This window comes from Ochotona princeps, chromosome 1 (genome assembly GCF_030435755.1).
Source record: "Ochotona princeps isolate mOchPri1 chromosome 1, mOchPri1.hap1, whole genome shotgun sequence".
Taxonomy (NCBI): Eukaryota; Metazoa; Chordata; class Mammalia; order Lagomorpha; family Ochotonidae; genus Ochotona; species Ochotona princeps.
In genome coordinates, this window is record NC_080832.1 from 73816486 (window position 1) to 73835569 (window position 19084).

At 39.7% G+C, this 19084-nt stretch overlaps 1 pseudogene; it reads left to right on the plus strand.

Moving 5' to 3' along the window:
- Positions 1–6029: 6029 nt before the first annotated feature.
- LOC131481693 (peptidyl-prolyl cis-trans isomerase FKBP1A-like) lies at positions 6030–6578 on the plus strand (annotated as a pseudogene).
- The last annotated feature ends 12506 nt before the right edge of the window (positions 6579–19084 follow it).

Genomic DNA, 19084 nt, shown 5'->3' on the forward strand with positions numbered 1-19084 from the left:
ACATACAATCCTGATTCCTGGCTTCATTCTGGCCTATCCCTGAGTGTTGCGATCATTTGGGTAGTGAGTCAGCAGATGGAAAATGTTTTTTTACTCTGTCTCTCCTCTCACAGTAACTCGGCCTTTCAAATAAATAAATCTTTGTAAAAATTCTATTCTTTCTTGATTTACATCACCAACTTTATCCACACAACAACCACACATGTTCCTTCCCATACCCACTTATACTCAGCCTCCCAACAAAGACGAGTATGGCGGAGGAAACTAAGAATGTTGGCAGGACCCAAAAAGAAGTGGCAAAGTTTGACATTTTCTGCTACTCTCCTCAACATCATCTATGGGAATCTTCTCACATAAAGAGAATTTAAAAATAAATCAGGTTATGATCCTATTGGTGTTTTCTAAGCTGTGTTGTACGCTTTATTTAAGAAGTTTCTTTGGTGCTCTGAGTTAGTCCTGAGCACATGTAAGGATCTCTGGCTCCTGAATGTTTCCATATTTCATGAGTATGCCTGAAATGAATATAAAGTGTTAGTGCTTTATTGTATTTCCTTTAGCTTGAAACAGGACAGCAGTGCAAACTGCAGGTCTGTATCACTCCCAGGACAGGGTTACCAGCACCAGCACACTGGTAGCACTCATCTGTGATAAGCTGACTTATGCAACCTCATTCTAAAGGTGTCACTTCCCACTCTAAAAGGGAGAAATGCTTACAAGGTGCCTGGCACTTCCCAGGATATGTTTAAACAGTTAATTCTATAAAAAGACATTTGGTATGTATCATTGCCCCATTTTCAGAAATGGAAACATAAAATACAGAACCTTGAGTGTAGTAAGCTGTGATTCAATTGTTCATCTGAAAATTTAGGAAGCCTATACCTTTTCTCTTACCCTTTCCATTAAGTTATTTGAAGAACAATATAATATTTCCCTTTTGGCATCCAAAGCCATTAGAATGCCTACTGTTCACCAAGCAGGGTTTCCACTTGCTTAGCTAAGTCTTTACAGCGGGGATAGTAAGATGAACTCTCAAACTAAAGTTCAAGTGAACTAGTGGTAACAGCTTAGACTGTCTTTTATCAAAACTGTATCTGAGCTTTTCTAACCTAGAAAAGGATGACTCACAGACCCCCAGGCTGCAGTTTGTGTCAGGGGGCAGGTTTGCAGAACGCAGGCTGTTTGAAGATGAACCTGAATTCTGACTCACATAAACTAAATGATTGATGGGGCCCCTTCTAAAAAAATCTGGAAGCAATGCTGCTCTCTGGGACTACATTCTTCCATGGAGCCAACATGGAGATAACTGTCTTAATGTGTTGATAACAACCCGAGTGACATTAGATTGTGAGGTCTTAAGGACAAAGACCTTGTAATGGTTTTGGCACCGTGTATTCTTTTGAGCCTTGTGTGTTTATGGGAAATATTAAATAATAATTCAATTGGTGGCCAGGGAATAACAGACTGAGGGCTGAGGAACAAAAGGGTGGGGCTAGAAATTTTTTAGAGGACAGAGATAAGGGGTATAAGCTGTGGGAAGCTTTTATGAGACAGAGCAGTCCTTCTGCTAAAATGTGAAGTTGGGTGTGTGGGCGTGAGGCATTTAGATTTGCAGACTAAGTGAATAAAAATGTATTTCTAAGAAATTTTAAAGGTGTGAGAAAATTAAGACGACATATGAAATAGGAGAAAGGGAAAGTTCACACAGCCAGCTTGCTGGAAGGCTGAGATTTCCCGACCAGGAAAACTACTAAATTCATAGAGCCTTGTATTTTTCTCAGTAAAGAAAATGTGGAAGAAGTGTCACAAAATTCCAGAGACACTAAACTTATGGAAAGGCAAGAGACCACAACAGGATGGTGAAGCCAGTGGCTTCACAAACCTAGCACTGCTTGATTAAGGAAGGAATGAACAAATTATAGGCAGGTTATTTTATATCCTTATCAATAATATTGGGTCAACAGCTTTTGTTGGGCACTAATGAATGATTAGCTAAATAAACCTAACCAGATTTACAAGGGAACTTCAGGTCCAGACATGGAAGGTAGATGTGATTTTGGACAAAGTTGGTTTTAGACGATGCATGAGGAAAATAAGGAGGAACTAGAACTCATTTATAACTCTACAAACAAATCTACTAAAACTCGTCTGAGTCCTGGACATTATGAGATAATGTTGAACATATGATATCTTTTTTCTAATCAACAGCTAAATGGCAAAGTGTTTACAAAGAATCATCCTAGGGAGACTGGAGGAATGCATCCTAGAGGATGGCCAGGCAGGTCACAGATCTAACCATTGGGCAAAGCTTGAGGTCATCAGTCCTCAGTGGATCTACGGCAGAGTTTCAGGTCCTCAGAAGAATGAGTGAATGAACTTTATCTCTGGAAAGTTTGGAATAAAGAGGTAAATGAAGATGCCAGTTGTTCAATACTAAGACCATGGCCCTGTCTAGCCATTCAGGAACAGTGGAATCACTGTCAAAAGGAAGAAGCTCTGAAGAGAGTGGGCTCTGACTCAAGGCCCAAAGTGTTCTTCAAAAGAGTAGTCCAAGCCATCACCAAGCCTAATGAAATGATGGGTGTATAATGAATCTGATATTTTTTTCTTTCAGACTAATTTGTATTTTTCTTACATGTGACCTCCTAATTGATTTTTCTTATTTGTGTCCAGCAGTTAAAAAAAAAAAAAAAGACTTTTTTTTCTGTTGGAAAGGCACATTTACAGAAAGAAAAAAAGACAAAGATCTTTAATCTACTGATTCACTCCTCAAATAGCTGCAGCGATTGGGCCTGAGCTGATCCAAAGCCAGGAGTCAGGAGCCTCTTTTGGGTTTCCAATGTGGGTACAGGGTCACAGGCTTTGGAACATTCTCTGCTGCTTTCCCAGGTCATAAGTCAGGAGCCAGCTGGAAAGTGGAGCAGTTGGGACACCAACCAGGGGCTATATGGGATCCTGGCATGTGCAAAGCAGGATTTAGCCATTGAGTCATCATGCCAGACCGGTTCCACAACTTTTAAGACACCCTTCATGATCTCCCATTTCCTGGTATCCACACTTTCATGATATCTTCTCCCCTTGAGTGTGGGTGGGTTTTAGTTTGCTTCTAATACTGCAATTATGGAGAAAGTAATGAGATACCACTTATCATTCCCAAGATTATTTAGGACTATTGCTGGCAGACTTCCTCTGGATTCTCTCTTTGTTTCTCTCTCTCTTGCTCTCCATCATGGCTAGCTTTCAAGATGTCGACCATGATTCCTACAGCTTCAACAAGGTATAAGTGATTTTGAAAACCAGCTCTTCCCCAGTCAAGTTTCCAAGTCAGCCCTAGCTCACATTTCACTGGAGCTTTTAAGAGAACCAAGCTAATATGCATGGACTCCCAACCCCACAAAAACTGTGAAATAATAAATGGGTTTGTTTGAAGCTGATAAGTTCTGGAAAATTTGTTATGCATCATATAAATCAAATACACTAGTGTCCAACATTGTGGCACAGCTGGTTAAGCCTGTAGCAATGCTAGCATACCATTGGAACACTAGTTCACATTTTGAATGCTCTGTTTGTAAGTTCCAGCTACTCCATCTCAAACATGGACCATTTGAAGAAACTCCATCTGTGCTGTGGAAAAAGACCAATGTCTACATAACCTAGTGAGACATTTTGCATATGCACATTTTCCTTTGATTTTACAGATCAAGAAGCCCAATTCTGCTGCCATGGGAGCACACTGCCAGTGGGGAATTGGCAGAAAATAAAAGCACCAAAATCAAGATGCTTTCCATGTGAAAAGGGTAGTCTCAAGCTAAAATTCCATCAACTTTATCATTGTGAAAACTTGGATTGCTCCTTCAGGCAAGTTAAGAGTATTTTTTTTTCCTGCACCTACTTGTAAGTAACTCGCAAAAATAAATCTCTAACACCTCAGATCTTGAAATTTATCAATATATGCTGAGCATAAGAATCCAGGATTGTCCTCAGAAAGCCCTTCACTAAACAGGATGTGTGGAGCAGGAAAGTGCCAAGATGCCTCTGGAGCTGCTGTGCAGAAGTGCCATAATTTCAGATGCTTGAGGGAAAGGGAGAATCTTGTGTAACTGAGACAAAATAGGCTTTGCAATTCAAAGACCTAGTTTGTTTAAACCTTAACTCTGGTCTTGTGCTATGACTTTGATAAAGTTACAATTTTTTCATTCATTTCCTGGTCTATAAATCAAGAGTATAGTCCCTGTCCCATAAAGTTGTTATAAAACATAAATATGATAAGATTTATATATTTCTTGCCATGGTAGCTGGTACATAGCTTGGTCAATGAGCCTATTATTAATAATTAAAGCACATTAAAGAAAAACTTCAAGCAACACACTATTGCTGTGGAATACTAAAGAATAACTGAATAGCGAGCCTATGAAACTGTCACATAATGCAAAATAATTAATAAAAAATTGTATATAATATTAAACTTTAAATTGTTGATGATAACAAGAACATATGCTAGGAAGCTGTAGTAAGGCGGTTTTGAATGTTGTGGAGAAACACTACTAAATGCTATGCTTCTAAAACTGTATTGAATTTTTACTTTTATGTTTCTGTAATGGGATATCAGAAAATCTGAAAAGAAATTATGTTGATAACATACTTATTTGATTTTCCTGAATAACCTCAACAATTCTTTTAGTAAATCTTGTAGCATTTAAGTATTTTGTCCAATGTGTTTTGGCTTCTGTTGTTTTTTGATGAGGAATAATATTCCAGTTAATGTAATCTGAAAAAAAAAGAATAACTGAGTAGCAAACTACAGTTGTGGCAATAAAAAGCTAGACTTGACTTAAAAGAATAGACTTCTCTTGAGGTTGTAGAGCTAGAAACAGAATAACTATCTTCACAAGTATGTAATTTTGGCATTTTCCCTTTTGTGACACCTATGAAGGTTGAACAGCTAGATTTTACATAGCAATATACAAATATATATAATCCATAAATTTATATTTACATATACATATATATTTACTGCTTGGGTTTGATGATTCATGTTTCTGTGTAACTGGAGGACTAATATGGGGTTTGGGTTTGGATTTGCTTATTTTTGGTTTAGTTTTACTGTACTTCCTCATACTGGAGGATAGATTTCACAGATTCCAAAATTCCCTCATGCCCCAGATAAAACCTTTCACCTAGAACATCTCTGCTTTGTCAGGGTGAACTTCTGGAATAAACAGATTAATCCAGCTAAATTAACCCTTCACAGTCCCCCCATCCTGCTGAGGAGGACAAACTGAGCCAGCATGGGGCTAAGAATGCAGAAGTTAAGAGTCCAGCTTTATTCTATTGCTACTCTCAGACAGAGCAGAGGAGTGCCATAGGGAGCTCACCAACTGATGCAGACAATAACCAAATTCTTTAGCGAGGTGAGGGATCCCAGCTTGACTTGCTTTTTGGAAGCAGCAGCCTGAACTTTGGCCATATTTTTTTAGCATGGGCTGCCTCAGAGACACCCGAATTCTTAAGACTATACTGGGTATTCTTTGTAATGGGTTTGGCTATGTCAGCAGCATGATAACATCCCACCTTATTTCATGTCACCTGTCCATAAACCTCTTCTTGACCCATTTGTTACTGTAACCAATGAAGTCCTGAAAAGGTCTATGGTCACATCAGAATCTCACTTGCCTTTGCATTGCTGGGCAGATTCCTGTAGTAAGTGATGTGATGTGAGTGAGTCTTTCCAAGTCGGCCCATTCTATCCCCTTCTGTCAGGCCTGTGTGTAGTGTATTAGCAGGTACAGCTAACATAAAGGGAGTTCAGTGGTTTCTAGACTTTAGGATTTCTAGAGAGGTAAAAATTCCCCAACTACGAGCTTAACAAAACTCAATTTACCATCAGAAAATAAAACAATTATCCTTTCAGAATAGATTTTTATCCCAACTATGATTTTTAATAGTTGTTGGAGGGGAAGAGCCGAGTCGCGGTGCTGCTGCCAGGTCCGCGCTCGGTGCACGCTGCCCCTGCCGCCTGCCCAGTGTCCGCAGCCGCCGCCATGGAAGTGCAGGTGGGTACCATCTCCCCCCGGAGACGGACGCACCTTCCCGAAGCACGGCCAGACCTGCGTGGTGCACTACACCGGGTTCGACGCCTCCCGGGACAGAAACAAGCCCTTTAAATTTATGCTGGACAAGCAGGAGGTGATCCGAGGCTGGGAAGAAGGGTTTGCCCAGATGAGTGTCGGTCAGAGGGCCAAACTGACCATCTCCCCAGATTATGCCTACAGTGCCACCGGGCACCCGAGCACCATCCCACCTCATGCCTTGTCTTTGACGTGGAGCTTCTAAAACTGAAATGACAGGAATGGCCTCCTCCCTAGCTCCCTGTTCTTGGATCTGCCAAGAAGGGGTCTGGTGCTCCAGGCATGTGCACACTAATCCATCGGAGCTTTTCCTGCGGTTCCACTAAGCCCTCTGTACAAACTGCAGCCCAACTGAATGTGTTCTGTCCCTCGGCTTTGCTTCTCACACCCCTACTTCCTCTCCCCTGCCTCTTTGTATGTGTGGTCACCTAAAGTGTACACCATAAACCTCAAGGGGCTCGTTTTATTTTGTTCTCGTTTTGGGGTAAAGATTGTTTCCGTTTTGGGTCTAGGTTTCCAATGAAGAAGTGGTCAGGTATCAACAGCACAGTGGTAGGTCAACTTCAGTGCACGAGTTGGTGTTGGGTGACAGGGTTTGCAAGAGTCTATTTTTATTTTTTGGTTGGGTTTTGTATCTATTATGTATTAGGCAGCCTTGCTACAGCACTGCCGGGGGCTGAATGAGTCTCCCACGTGAGACACATCCTCGGGTTAGATTAACATGCTACCCAAACTGGAGTGGGGACAGGGGAGCCTTCGCCTGCACAGCCCCTGCCCAGCCTCCTGAAACTACTCTGCCTTTGCCATCTGACTGCGTCCCTGAGATGCTGGACACTACAGGTACCTGTCTCTGGCCAGCAGGGACCTCTGAAGCCTTCTGTGCGACCTGGCTGACGTTTTTTTTTCCCCTCACATCCTGTGATTTTTCTAGCGGATTTTCAGAACTTTCATAATGATCTCCAAAATATCCCGACTCCAACACTTGCTAAATTTTAATAAACGTCAGTTGAAATTTTAAATCGAATGTGCTGTTTATAGCCCATCGCCCAGTGAAAGCCCGGCCATCACAACACATCCTTGAGAGTTCTCCTGAGAAAGGGATGCTGGTCATCGCAGCTTCAGCATCTCCCGGGGTTTGATGCTTGCCTCTGCTGATCTCAGCGTTCCCGGCTCTTCCTCCCAGCTCTCACCCCATCTGCTGTCCTGCGTAGCGATGTGGTAAGAAACTGTTGCAGCACCCCTTCCCTCTGGTACTACATGTGAGTTTCCAGTTTTATTACTGCAATAAAGTGCTTTATGCTGGCTTTTCTTAAAAAAAAATTGTTGGAACTTGAAGATAATGCTTATGCCACTCTGTACTTTAGCTGTAGCACCTTTAAAATGAGGATAGCTGAATTTAACTTCCTGGCTTCTTGTGAGAACTAAATATTAATTCCCTGCTAAATTCAGGTATTTATCATAGTTCCTAGTACATGCTATTCAATCACTGTGGGTTGCTTTGTCACCTCCCCATTATAATTTGAGAAAAGAAAGATTGTTTTAATACCAAAAATGTAGGAATAAAATGGTGTTGTGGAATGATGGATAAAGTTGCCAGCTGGGATGACTGCATCCCATATGGGTTCTGGTTCAGATCCCGGCTGTTCTACTTAGGATCCAAATCCCTGCTAATGTGCCTGGGAAAGCAGCAGAACATAGTCAAAGGGCTTGGGCCCCGGCAGCCACAAGGAAGACCCAGAAGTAGTTCTTGGCTCCTGTCATAGATCCGGCTGTTGAGATCATTTGGGGAGTGAACCAGCTCTCTTTCTTTTTCTATAATGCTACCTTTTAAATGAATAAATAAATAAATAAATAAATTTTTAATGTAGGAAGTATTTTAGATTAAAAGTCAATCCTACCCAGGAAAACACTCCTGCTGAAACAAATACACACATATATACATGTATATGCCAAACATGATGGCTAAAAATTTCATTTTCTTTTTAAAGAAAGATTTACTTATTTTTATTTAAAAAGTAAATTTTGCAGAGAGGAAAAGAGATCTTCCATCTGTTGTTTCATTCCCCAAACGGTTGAGAGCCAGGAGCTTCCTCTGAGTCTCCCACATGGGTGCAGGGAACCCGGGACTTGAATCATTTTTTTTTTTTTTTCTGTTTTCCCAGGTCACAAGCAGAGAGCTGGATTGGAAATGAAGCAGCTGAGATATGAACCAGCATGCCTATGGGAAGTTGCTGTTTGCATATGGAGGATCAGCTTGCTATGCCACCACATCATTCACCCTCATTTTCTAAAGCATAAAACTTACTCTCTGCTACCTAGTTTATTGATACATTCGACAATATTATTTGAAGAAGCATCAATTCAAATCAATCACCTGCTTCGCTATTTAAACAGACACCAAAAAATTTTTCAGAGACTTAATCTGAAAATAGAAGTAAAACAATACAAATAGAGATGTCCCTTAACTTAGGGCTATGTCTCAATATATCCTTCAGAAGGTAGGGTTATTGTATGTTTAAAAATGCACTTATTTTGTGTAACTTACCTTAAATGTGCTCAGAACACTTACATTAGCCCATTGAGCATTATAAGAAAATGTTATACCTCATTGCTGCCAGCCTGGGCAAAGATCAAAATTTAAAGCTTGAAATACAATTTTAACTGAGCCAATACTGCTTTCTTTCTAGTGTAAACTTCAAAGATCATAAAATCAAGCAGTTGTAAGTCAGGGATCATCCACTACTCAATTCAAACTCTTTGGAGCTAACTAAGAGAAATCCAGTACTAGCAGTCCCAAGGATGATTTGGCAGGATGGAACTGTCAGAAAATCCCAACTCAGAGACCCTACAGCGCAGCACAGTCCATGGGTGGGCTACCACATCTAATTGCCTTACACCTGTGACTTCTCTAAATCTTGGTAAGGGACGCTCAGTTCTGGGAAGCCTGGAGTTAGAATATTTTTGCTACCCTGTCCTGGTCAGTTACCTTATTCTTGTCCACAGTTTGCAAGGAAAAATGGCAAAAAAAAAAAAAAAAAAAAAAGGGGAGGGTGTGCCTTATTCTCTGTGCTGAATGGCCTTCCTACTATTGAAAAGTTTTTCTTTGTGCTTATGTAATTGCATTTGCAGTCTCTTTACAGAAAAACTCAGGGATGTTTCTTAACTGCACTTCCCACCTTTAATCAAGAAAATAAATTAACTAAGTTTCAATAGCCCTACTAACCCGTACAATATTAACTGCCAGAAAGTATACTAGATAGGCACAAAACCAGGATAGAAGACAGAAAATTGAGAATATCTATCTATATATATATATATATTTATAGATAGAGATAGAGATAGAGATAGAGATAGAGATAGAGATATAGCATTATGTGATACAGTTTCATAGGCTCTGGGATTCCCCCATCCTCTCCCCGTACCCTTCCCCACCCCCGTGGTGGATTCCTCCACCTTGTTGCAGTACTACAATTGAGATTCAGTCAAGATTCTTTCATTGCAAGCGTATACCAAGCACAGGGTCCAGCATCTTATTGTCCAGTTAAATTCAACGGTTTCTTGGGGAAACCGTCTCTGGTCTGAAAGCAGAGCTGGCAGAATATCATCCCGTCCAATGAAAAGCCACAACATAACATCAATGACAATTTACAACATTATGGAATTAATTGACATGGTATTAAGTAACCAATATGTTAAAACCATGCAAGTTCTTAACCACATCCTGTGACTACTTCATTGACATTTCAATTTTAGTTTATATACTACCGGCTTCTATACTCCTTAAAATGGCTATAGGGTACTACTCAGCTGTGTTGTGTATATTTTCAATTTTATATTTAGCAGTTTATAGTGTTGATGCATAATTTTGCTGAACTTGGCAGATTTTAGGATAGTCTAAACTGGGTTATAACTCTAACAAGGTATATGTCAACAGTTGAGGTGCAGAACAGTTTTAGCAGGGGTATGCAGAGAAATCTTCAATACCTTAGTGAGGAGTAATTAATCTTTGTGTCCTACCTAGTAAGATGTATATGTGTGAGTCCATGCTGACCGTTTCCTGTCTGGTTCTAAGCTTTCCTTATTGGTCTCTGTCTATCTATTCTAATTTGTGTGTGTGTGTGTGTGTGTGTGTGTTGGGGGGGGGGGCTCTGGAGCGACCCTGATGGTCATTGTAAGAGAGGGTAGGGATCCAAAGTTGGAACTAAGTAAGGACCAGAGAAAGCGCCTCTCCCTAGTCCCGAAGGAAGTTTACTGTTCTGTTTCTGCGGACTGCTCAGTGCGCCTGGCTGTTGCTCCGATGACCTTGGATCCTGCGAGGAAGGATTTGGGCTTCTTCCATCCCGTGTGGTAGATCCAAATGGGGGTGGATGACCTCACAGTTCTCAGCCTCCGAAGGCACTCCAATTCCCCGTGGTCTCTTTGACAGTTGGGATGTAGTCCTTGGTGCCTGTACTGATAGTCCTTGGTGAGGATCTGGGAGTCTCCAAGGTTGGGATACAAGCCTCCTCCTGTCCCCCTGTTTCATTCTGGGGTCCTCCCTGCTCTGTGCATATGACCTCCTGTTAAGAAGTTGTCAGGATCGCTCTTGATTCCCCCCATAGTTTTACTATTGTCTAATGCTTATTCGAGTCTGTTGTCTATAAGTTACCTGTTATGTTCCTGATAGGTTATACTTCACGTCTTCCTCACACATTCTAAAGAGATGGAACATTTCTCTGCTCTTTCGCCCCATTTCCAAGTAGCATATGGTCTTAAAAGTATATTAGGTTTTACAATTTTTTGATGTAGATTATGAGCAGTCTGACTCAATAGATTATTGGTTCATTGCTTACATCACAATATCTTATTGCATGAGAATTACAGTTTACAGCTACTGTTTTTTGGATTGACATTATTTCATGTTAAATTAAGGCAAACATGTGTTATCTAACCTTTTGGGATTGTCTCATTTCCCTTAGCATAATGGTTTCCAGTTGGGCCCATTTGGCCACAAAGAGCTGCATTTCGTACAGCAAAGGAAACAAAAAAGTGAAGAAGCAACCAACAGAATGGGAGAAAATTTTTGCATACTACACAAGTGATAGGGGACTAATATCCAGGATCTACAAAGAGCTTCAGAAACCCAGGGACAACAAAAAAACCAACCTTGTAACAAAATGGTCAAAAGAAATGAACGGACATTTCTCAAAAGAACAGGTTCAAATGGCTAACAGACATACGAAAAGATGCTCAGGCTCCCTATCCATAAGAGAGATACAAATGAAAACCACGTTGAGGTACCATCTAACTCCAGTGAGACTGGCCTACATTCAGAACTCAGCTAACAACACCTGCTGGAATGGATGTGGGGAGAAAGGCACCCTCATTCACTGCAGGTGGGAGTGTAGGCTAGTACAACCACTGTGGAAATCAGTATAAAGAGTGCTTGGAAAATTGCCATATGACCCAGCTATCCCACTCCTAGGAATATACCCAAAAGAAGTGAAATCTGCATGTGAGAAGGGGTTTGTAACCCTATATTTACAGCAGCACAATCTACAATAGCGAAGACATGGAAACAATCCAGATGTGCGTCCAAGGAAGAGTGGTTAAAGAAACTGTGGTTCATCTACTCCATGGAATATTATTCAGCTATTAAGAAGAATGAAATTATTCCATTTACAACCAGGTGGTCCCACCTACAGACCATTATGCTCAGTGAAATAAGTTAATCACAAAAGAACAAATACCATATATATTCTCTCATATAAGGAAGCCAACATGGAAGGTGTAACTCCAATAGTCCAATAGTCCAATCCATACTGGGTTTTTTCTTTTTTTTTTTTTTTTTGATTGATTGTTTGCTTTTTTGGCTGTATCCCATGTGTTTTGATGTTTTTATTTCAGTTTGGTTCCTTCCAAATAATCTCTTTTTTCCAGTTGAATTCATCACGTGCTCATGAAGTATACAATGGAATCATTTTTCCCAAGAGACTTCTGTGTTTCCTTTTTGTCACTCAGTGTTGGTTACTCAGTGGCGCATTACTTTTTCAAGGTGCCACAATTTGTTTTTGATGTTGTTGTTGTTGATGTGGCTGTCCTAACTCCCATACTGGTTGTTGATCTCATTTCATGGCCTCTCACTTATGGTAATGTAGAGTGATGGAGTACTAGGGTTTATCATGTACAGACGTGGGGATACAATGGAACATGCATCCCTGCATTCAGACAAAAGATGGGCTCCCAATGAAACTGATGGACATGTGTAGAATCACATGTGTAGAAGCAACTGAAATGCCCATCAACAGAAGACTGGATAAAAAAAGCTATGGTTCATTTACTCCATGGACTACTACTCAGCTACTAAAAAAAAATTGAGAATTAAGAACCAGCATACTGGGCCCGGCGGCGTGACCTAGTGACTAAATTCCTCGCCTTGAACGCCCCGGGATCCCATGTGGGCACTGGTTCTAATCCCGCCAGCTCCACTTCCCATCCAGCTCCCTGCTTGTGGCCTGGGAAAGCAGTCGAGGACGGCCCAAAGATTTGGGACCCTGCACCCACATGGGAGACGCAGAAGAGGTTCCTGATTCCCGGCTTCGGATTGGCACAGCACCAACCATTGAGCTCACTTGGGCAGTGAATCATTGGATGGAAGATCTTCCTCTCTGTCTCTCCTCTGTGTATATCTGACTTTGTAATAAAAATAAATAGATCTTAAAAAAAAAAAAACCCGCATACCTAGATGTTAGGCCAAACAGAAGCGACTCCTGAAGGAGCTGAGTGCATCAAAGGATAAGGAAACACCACAGGCAGGAACACCTGGTGGCCTTGGAGCACCAAGCAGCAGATTGAGTCCTGGTGCTCTTTCCTTCCTGCCTCCTGCTGGCCACAAGCAACAGTAGAGAGTTTCACTGGCCTTATTGCTGTCTCTGCTGAGGTCAAGCAGACACTCTCATCCTGAGATTGTTCCAATGCTGGCTCTGTGAGGAAGATTAACACCCGCCATGATGACACATCACAGCCACAAGCATGTACAAACTAAGGAGCTGCTGCCTTCTCCCATCCCCACACTTAAGATGCTTAAAAGCTACATACCCCCTGTGGCTATTTCCCTCATGGGTCACCCTGCCATGTGGAAGTGGTCCCTTGCTGTTTCCCACCAGGGAGCAGTTCATCAGACTCTCTCTCTCTCCCTCTCTCTCTTTGCTATTTCCTCCCCTCAACTCCAGGGTGTGACTTCTCTGTATCAGACCAGTGAATCTCACCTGACAAAGTTCCCAATAAAACCTGTTTGAAGATGAACTGTATTCTGTGTGGATTTCTGGTTCTGAACATGAACTCGAACCTTACAATAGACCTGAAAATAACTTTGTAATGGCTGATGATTATAACAATGATAATCTTCATTGTCTTAATTGTCTCCTCTAGCTTGGAAGAGCAGTGTTTGGGTTGAGGGTCATCAGAAAGCAAAATTCGTACTAAAATTCAAATGAAGACATATTGGTGATGACACCTTTTATCTAAATGTAGGCAAAGCATATAAAAGCATCCACAGAAAATTCAAGGGCAGGAAATGGTATTATCAGACTTCACTGGGAAGTACTGGGGCCATGGATCAGGGGCAAGAACAGAGCATGTGTTTTCAGAGTTGTAGCTGAGGAAAGACCCAACCTTGGGTCTTTTTCAGAAAAACAGTTCTGATAAAATAAGAAAGAGTAGTAGAAATACTGTGAGCTCTCTCTTCCTTTCTGTCCTGCAGTATTTGAACTTTGAACCCTATTGGATAAACTGAAGTGGAAACCAAGGGCAAGGGGATACCAATTATAGGGGACAATCTCTCAGGACAGGGCAAAAAAAAAAAAAACAGAGCATCAAACTGGGACAGAGAATGAGTAGCGCAAGACATGACTAAAGGTCAGACCTTGAGCTGAGAGCTTCACATGGATTATTTTATCCAATCATCAAAAAGACTATGAAATAAATACCAATGTTATCCTGATTTATGGAGAGAACAAGAGAAATTACAGAGGTTAACTAATACACTCAGCAACTCCCATTGTCTTTAAGTAGTGAAAGCAGGAATTGAACCCAGGCAGTCTGATTTCACTAAACAGTTATTGAAAGATGAGCAAACCAAGTGTGAGGTATTACATTAAGTTAATATGTCAGCAAAACCATAATCCCTAGGGTCAAATACAGCTTGCCACCTATTTTTGCAAATAAAGTTTTATTCAAACACAGCCACATTTGTTCAATCACATTTTGTCCCTGCATAAAAAGACAGAATTAAATAGTTGCAATATTGACCAATGTCCCACAAAATGTAGAATATCTACTATTTAGCTTGTAGTAGAAAAATGTTTTCCAATCCTTTAGAGAAAAGAGAAGATTGAGCTTTAAGTCTCTTGTTACTCTTACCGTATCTTTATGAAACACTGAGAATTAACCCGTCCATTCAGGTTCAACATACATGTGGCTGAGGCATCTCAGGCAGAGACACTGGCTCCTAACTACAGGTGATGACAGCTGATTAAATGCTTAACTTCAAATATAGTAATATTTAATATTCCTTATACACTTTCAATAATACAAAAAGGATGAGATACAAGATGAAAAATGATGCCATCTCACAGTATTTTCATTATATATAAATTCATGTCTTGTTTACTTTTCACAAAAATGAATTTACATCATGTAGACACTGCTGTTGTAACATTTATATATTTCATAATTAGGCATTTCCTTTTAGGTTATTTTAATTAAAAATTACATTAAAATTCAATTAAATGATTATTATTTACCTCAAGTTACTTTTCCTAAAATCTATTGAATGCCCTTCATTTGCCAGAGACTCTACCAAGTGCTAACAGTGAAGGTGAGAACCATTGCCTCTGTCCTCAGAGAACACATGATCTGAAAGGGAAATCATGGAAAATAAACAAAGCGTTTACAAATTCAGATTAGGTGTGTAACAGAAAAATAACATAGAAAAAAAACATATGAAGGTGCTCTAGATAGTCTAGTCAGAGCAGACCTCTCTGCAGAAGTGGCATTTTAGCCAAGATCTAAAACAGAGGAAGAACCAGTCATGCAAAGAAAAGGAAAACAGCACTCTGTACAGAGGATTCCCTCTGTACAGACCCAAAGACCCTGAAGACTCAGAAGAAGCTCCTTGAATAGGAGCTTAACCAGGCAGGTCACAAAGATTAGTCATCCCTCACTGGGGAGGTGAAGATTTCTCTGCACACCCCACCTAAAACTATTCTGCACCTCTACTGTTAACAAATGCCTTGTTAGAGTTATAAGCCTGTTTGGGCTACCCTAAAACATGCCAAGTTCAGTTAAATCATGCTTCAATACTACAAGCTGTTAAATATAAAATGAAAACAAGCCCAAGACAGCTGCAACAGTACCCTATAACCATTTTAAGGTGTATAACAGCCGGATGTGTATAAACTAAAAATTGAAATGTCAATGAAGTAGTCACAGGTCATGGTTAAGAGCTTGCATTGTCCAACGTATTGGTCACTCAAAACCATGGCAATTAATCCCTTAATGATGTAAATCAATGTTGACACTATATTGTGGCTTTTCATTGAATGGGATAATACTCTGCCAGTTCTGCTTTCAGACCAGAGATGGTCACCCCAAGAATCTGCTGGATATATCTGGACAACTGGAGGCTGGATTCTGTGCATGGTACATGCTTGCAATGAAGGAATCATGACTGGATTTGAACTGTAACACTGCAAGTAGGTGGAAGATTCCACCATGGGGAGAGGGCAGGGGGGGAGTAGGGGAACCCCAGAGCCTATGAAACTATGTCATAAAATGAAATAATCAAACAAAGAAAAATATAGTCAAATTAGCCTCTTATTCTTAAAAAATGATTTAATTTAATGCTTAGCCTGAATATTGCCCTTTTGCTTTTATTATGGATTTATTTTCACTACTATTTGATTTAAATATTTTCATATTATTTTAGCACTTGTATTTAGTTTTTGAGTTATCCATTTTTTTTCTTTGGACAATTAATGGTTTTTAATATCTCTCCACGCTACTGATATTGTTAAAATTTAAGCTAAACAAAGTTTCCATTTCTAAGCATTATAATTGGGTTTTGTGGGTTTCATCCAACAACAACAACAAAAATTTTAATTGTACATTGTAAATGCATCCAACAGCCAGGTTCCATTCCCTGGTGCTTGTTTTAGCATATCATTCTGGGTTAGCTATTTGAGTTCCCAGTGAATTTGTCTTCTGGCTGTGTCAGCATCTTTCCAGCAGAATCTGTGAGAATATTTTCTCTCTTCCCATTGTTTCACTGAGATAGCACCAGAGAGGTCAAATGCTAACCTTGTGTGAAATTCAAGAACCCTTTCTCTGCCCTCTGTTTTATGTGCCTCCAAGTAGACATCGCTTTAGTGCTTGAACCCTTTGAATACACTCTTTCAGAGAATAATGCTTCTTGGCATTTTCTGCTCTACAATTGATGTTGCTAGAATTGTGAACTGAACTAAGATCCTGCATTCCCTTGAGTTCACTGATGTTCCTTTCTCCAAATACTTTTCCCCCAATATTAATGCATTCTCATTGGACGAAGCTGTCCATGTAGATTTAATGTCCACTCACATCTGTGTGCTAAGGATATGAAATTTACAATAAAAAGTAATTGTCGCAAGGCCATCATCTGCATCTTCTGCCTAAATCTTATTAAAACAACAATTCATGGATGTTTAATAACCACTTCAGGACAAAGGATGTCTGCTCTTTCACAGGAGGTGGCCAGTTATATATTCACCTTTGCTCTCTCTTCTCATCACAAGCTGCCCATCTTGTTCTGATTAATATTTATTAGAGGTCTTGAGTGGCCATCATTTTTAGCAGAGAAATTAAATTTCTATAGACTAATACTTCTGTTTGAAAGTTTGTTGGTTTCCATAATGCTAAGGGATATGAGCCAATCGCAAAAGGTTAAATACCACATGTTTGCCTTAATATAAGATGATATGATGTTATGTATAACATGTTATGTTATGTATGTTATATGTTGTGTATAAACTAAAATTGAAATGTCAATGAGGTGGTCACAGAAGGTGGTTAAGAACTCGCATTTACTTTTAACATATTGGTTACTCATTACTATGTCAATTAATTTCATAATGATGTAAATTTTTGCTGATGGTATGTTGGAGCTTTTAATTGACTGGGATGATACTCTGCTGGCTCTGTCTTCAGACCAGAGAGGGTATACCTAAGAAACTGATGAACTTGACTGGACAATAAGATGCTGGACTCTATGTTTGGTATACGCTTGCAATGGGGGAATCTCAACTGAACTTGAGCTGTGGTTATGCAACAAGGTGGAGGAATCCACCATGGTGGGAGGGTTTGGGGAGGGGTGGGGAGAACCCAAGTACCTATGAAACTGTGTCACATAATACAATGTAATTAATGAATTAAAAATAACAAATAATTAAAAAAAAAGAAAGTTTGTTGGTTTCTTTCCCTTAAAAGATTCCTTTTTTTTTTTTCAAATTATTGCCAAATCTTCCCAGTGTTTTGTACAACAGTTTGACTTTGTGAAATTGGTTTTCTAAATTTCTGACACATATGGACACACAACTCCTAAATTTGTAAATTTCTAAATTTGTGACACACAGCTCCATCACCAACAGCAATTGTTATAATTTATGACTTTCGAGGCTGCAGATTCTTTGAGACCAAGAGCACTTCTTTCATGTTTTTAGATGCTTTCAATTCATCTTTTATCCCAAGTTCAGTGCTTGTCATATGATAGAAATGTTTGTGGATGGCTTAATTAAAGAACAAATAAATGATGGATGAATGGTGAATTAAAGATATAAAAATACAGCATTGGTTCTGGAAAAGGCCATGAGAGGAACTTGTCTATTTTCATTCCTTACTGCCATGGTATAACCAGTCACATTCTTAAACCACTGAAAAGCTTAACTACCCAGAACACATTCCACTCAAAATGTTATCAAATGCCTTAAAATAGAATAAGCTTATTTATAGAAAGAATTTTAGTGGAAGTCTGAATTCATGAATATTTCTCTCCTATGCCTACTTTGACATTGAGTAAAGAATTTAAACTTGCTGGGCCTGCATCATCCATCTATAAAATTCCTAACTCATACTTAAAATCTATGGGAAACTATTGAGAAGTATTTCTGAAATTGCTTTGAAACTATTGAGTGTATGTAATAATGTCATAAAAATGACAACTGACAACCATAACCATCGTTAAAAAATCAGTGAATATTTTCCCTTAAGAACATATATTTAGGTATGAGGAATGTGAAGAAAAATACATGACACAGTTCAGTTAATAAAATGTATAGTAATTAAATTTGTTAAATAGAAGACTTTTATAATAACACATGCCTAGCCATGGGAGAATTCTCTTGCTATAACCTAACTTAATATAGAGAAAAGTAAAAATGGGATGGACTGTCAGGATTAATAACAAATGGGTACAATCTATTTCCTAGAAATAAAAGTTGAGCTTTGGTTGAAAGTGCTGTAACTATGAGTCATGAATATAACCCTAGGACTCGATGTCAAGGTCCTCCAGAAGGGGCAAATGTGACACAGCGAGTTAAGCTGCTACTTGGGATGCTTGCGTCCCATACAGGATTGCCTAAATTCAAATTCTACCTCAGCTTCCAATCTAGCTCCTCCACAGACAGCAGCCAGATGGTGGCCCAAGTGCCCGACTGCTTGGGTTCCTAGCATCCATGTATTAGACTCATATGAGGTTCTTAACTCTCCACTTTGACCTAACCCAGTCTCAACAGATGTAGATATTTGGGATGCGAAGCAAGATTTGAAAGACCTCTCCTCTTTTTTCCCTCTCTCACTCACTCGCTCGCTCTCTTTTTCTGCCTTTCAACTAAATAAGTAAATTTATTTTAGAAATCCTCTGGATGGCATATGCTTTAATACTGCAATAA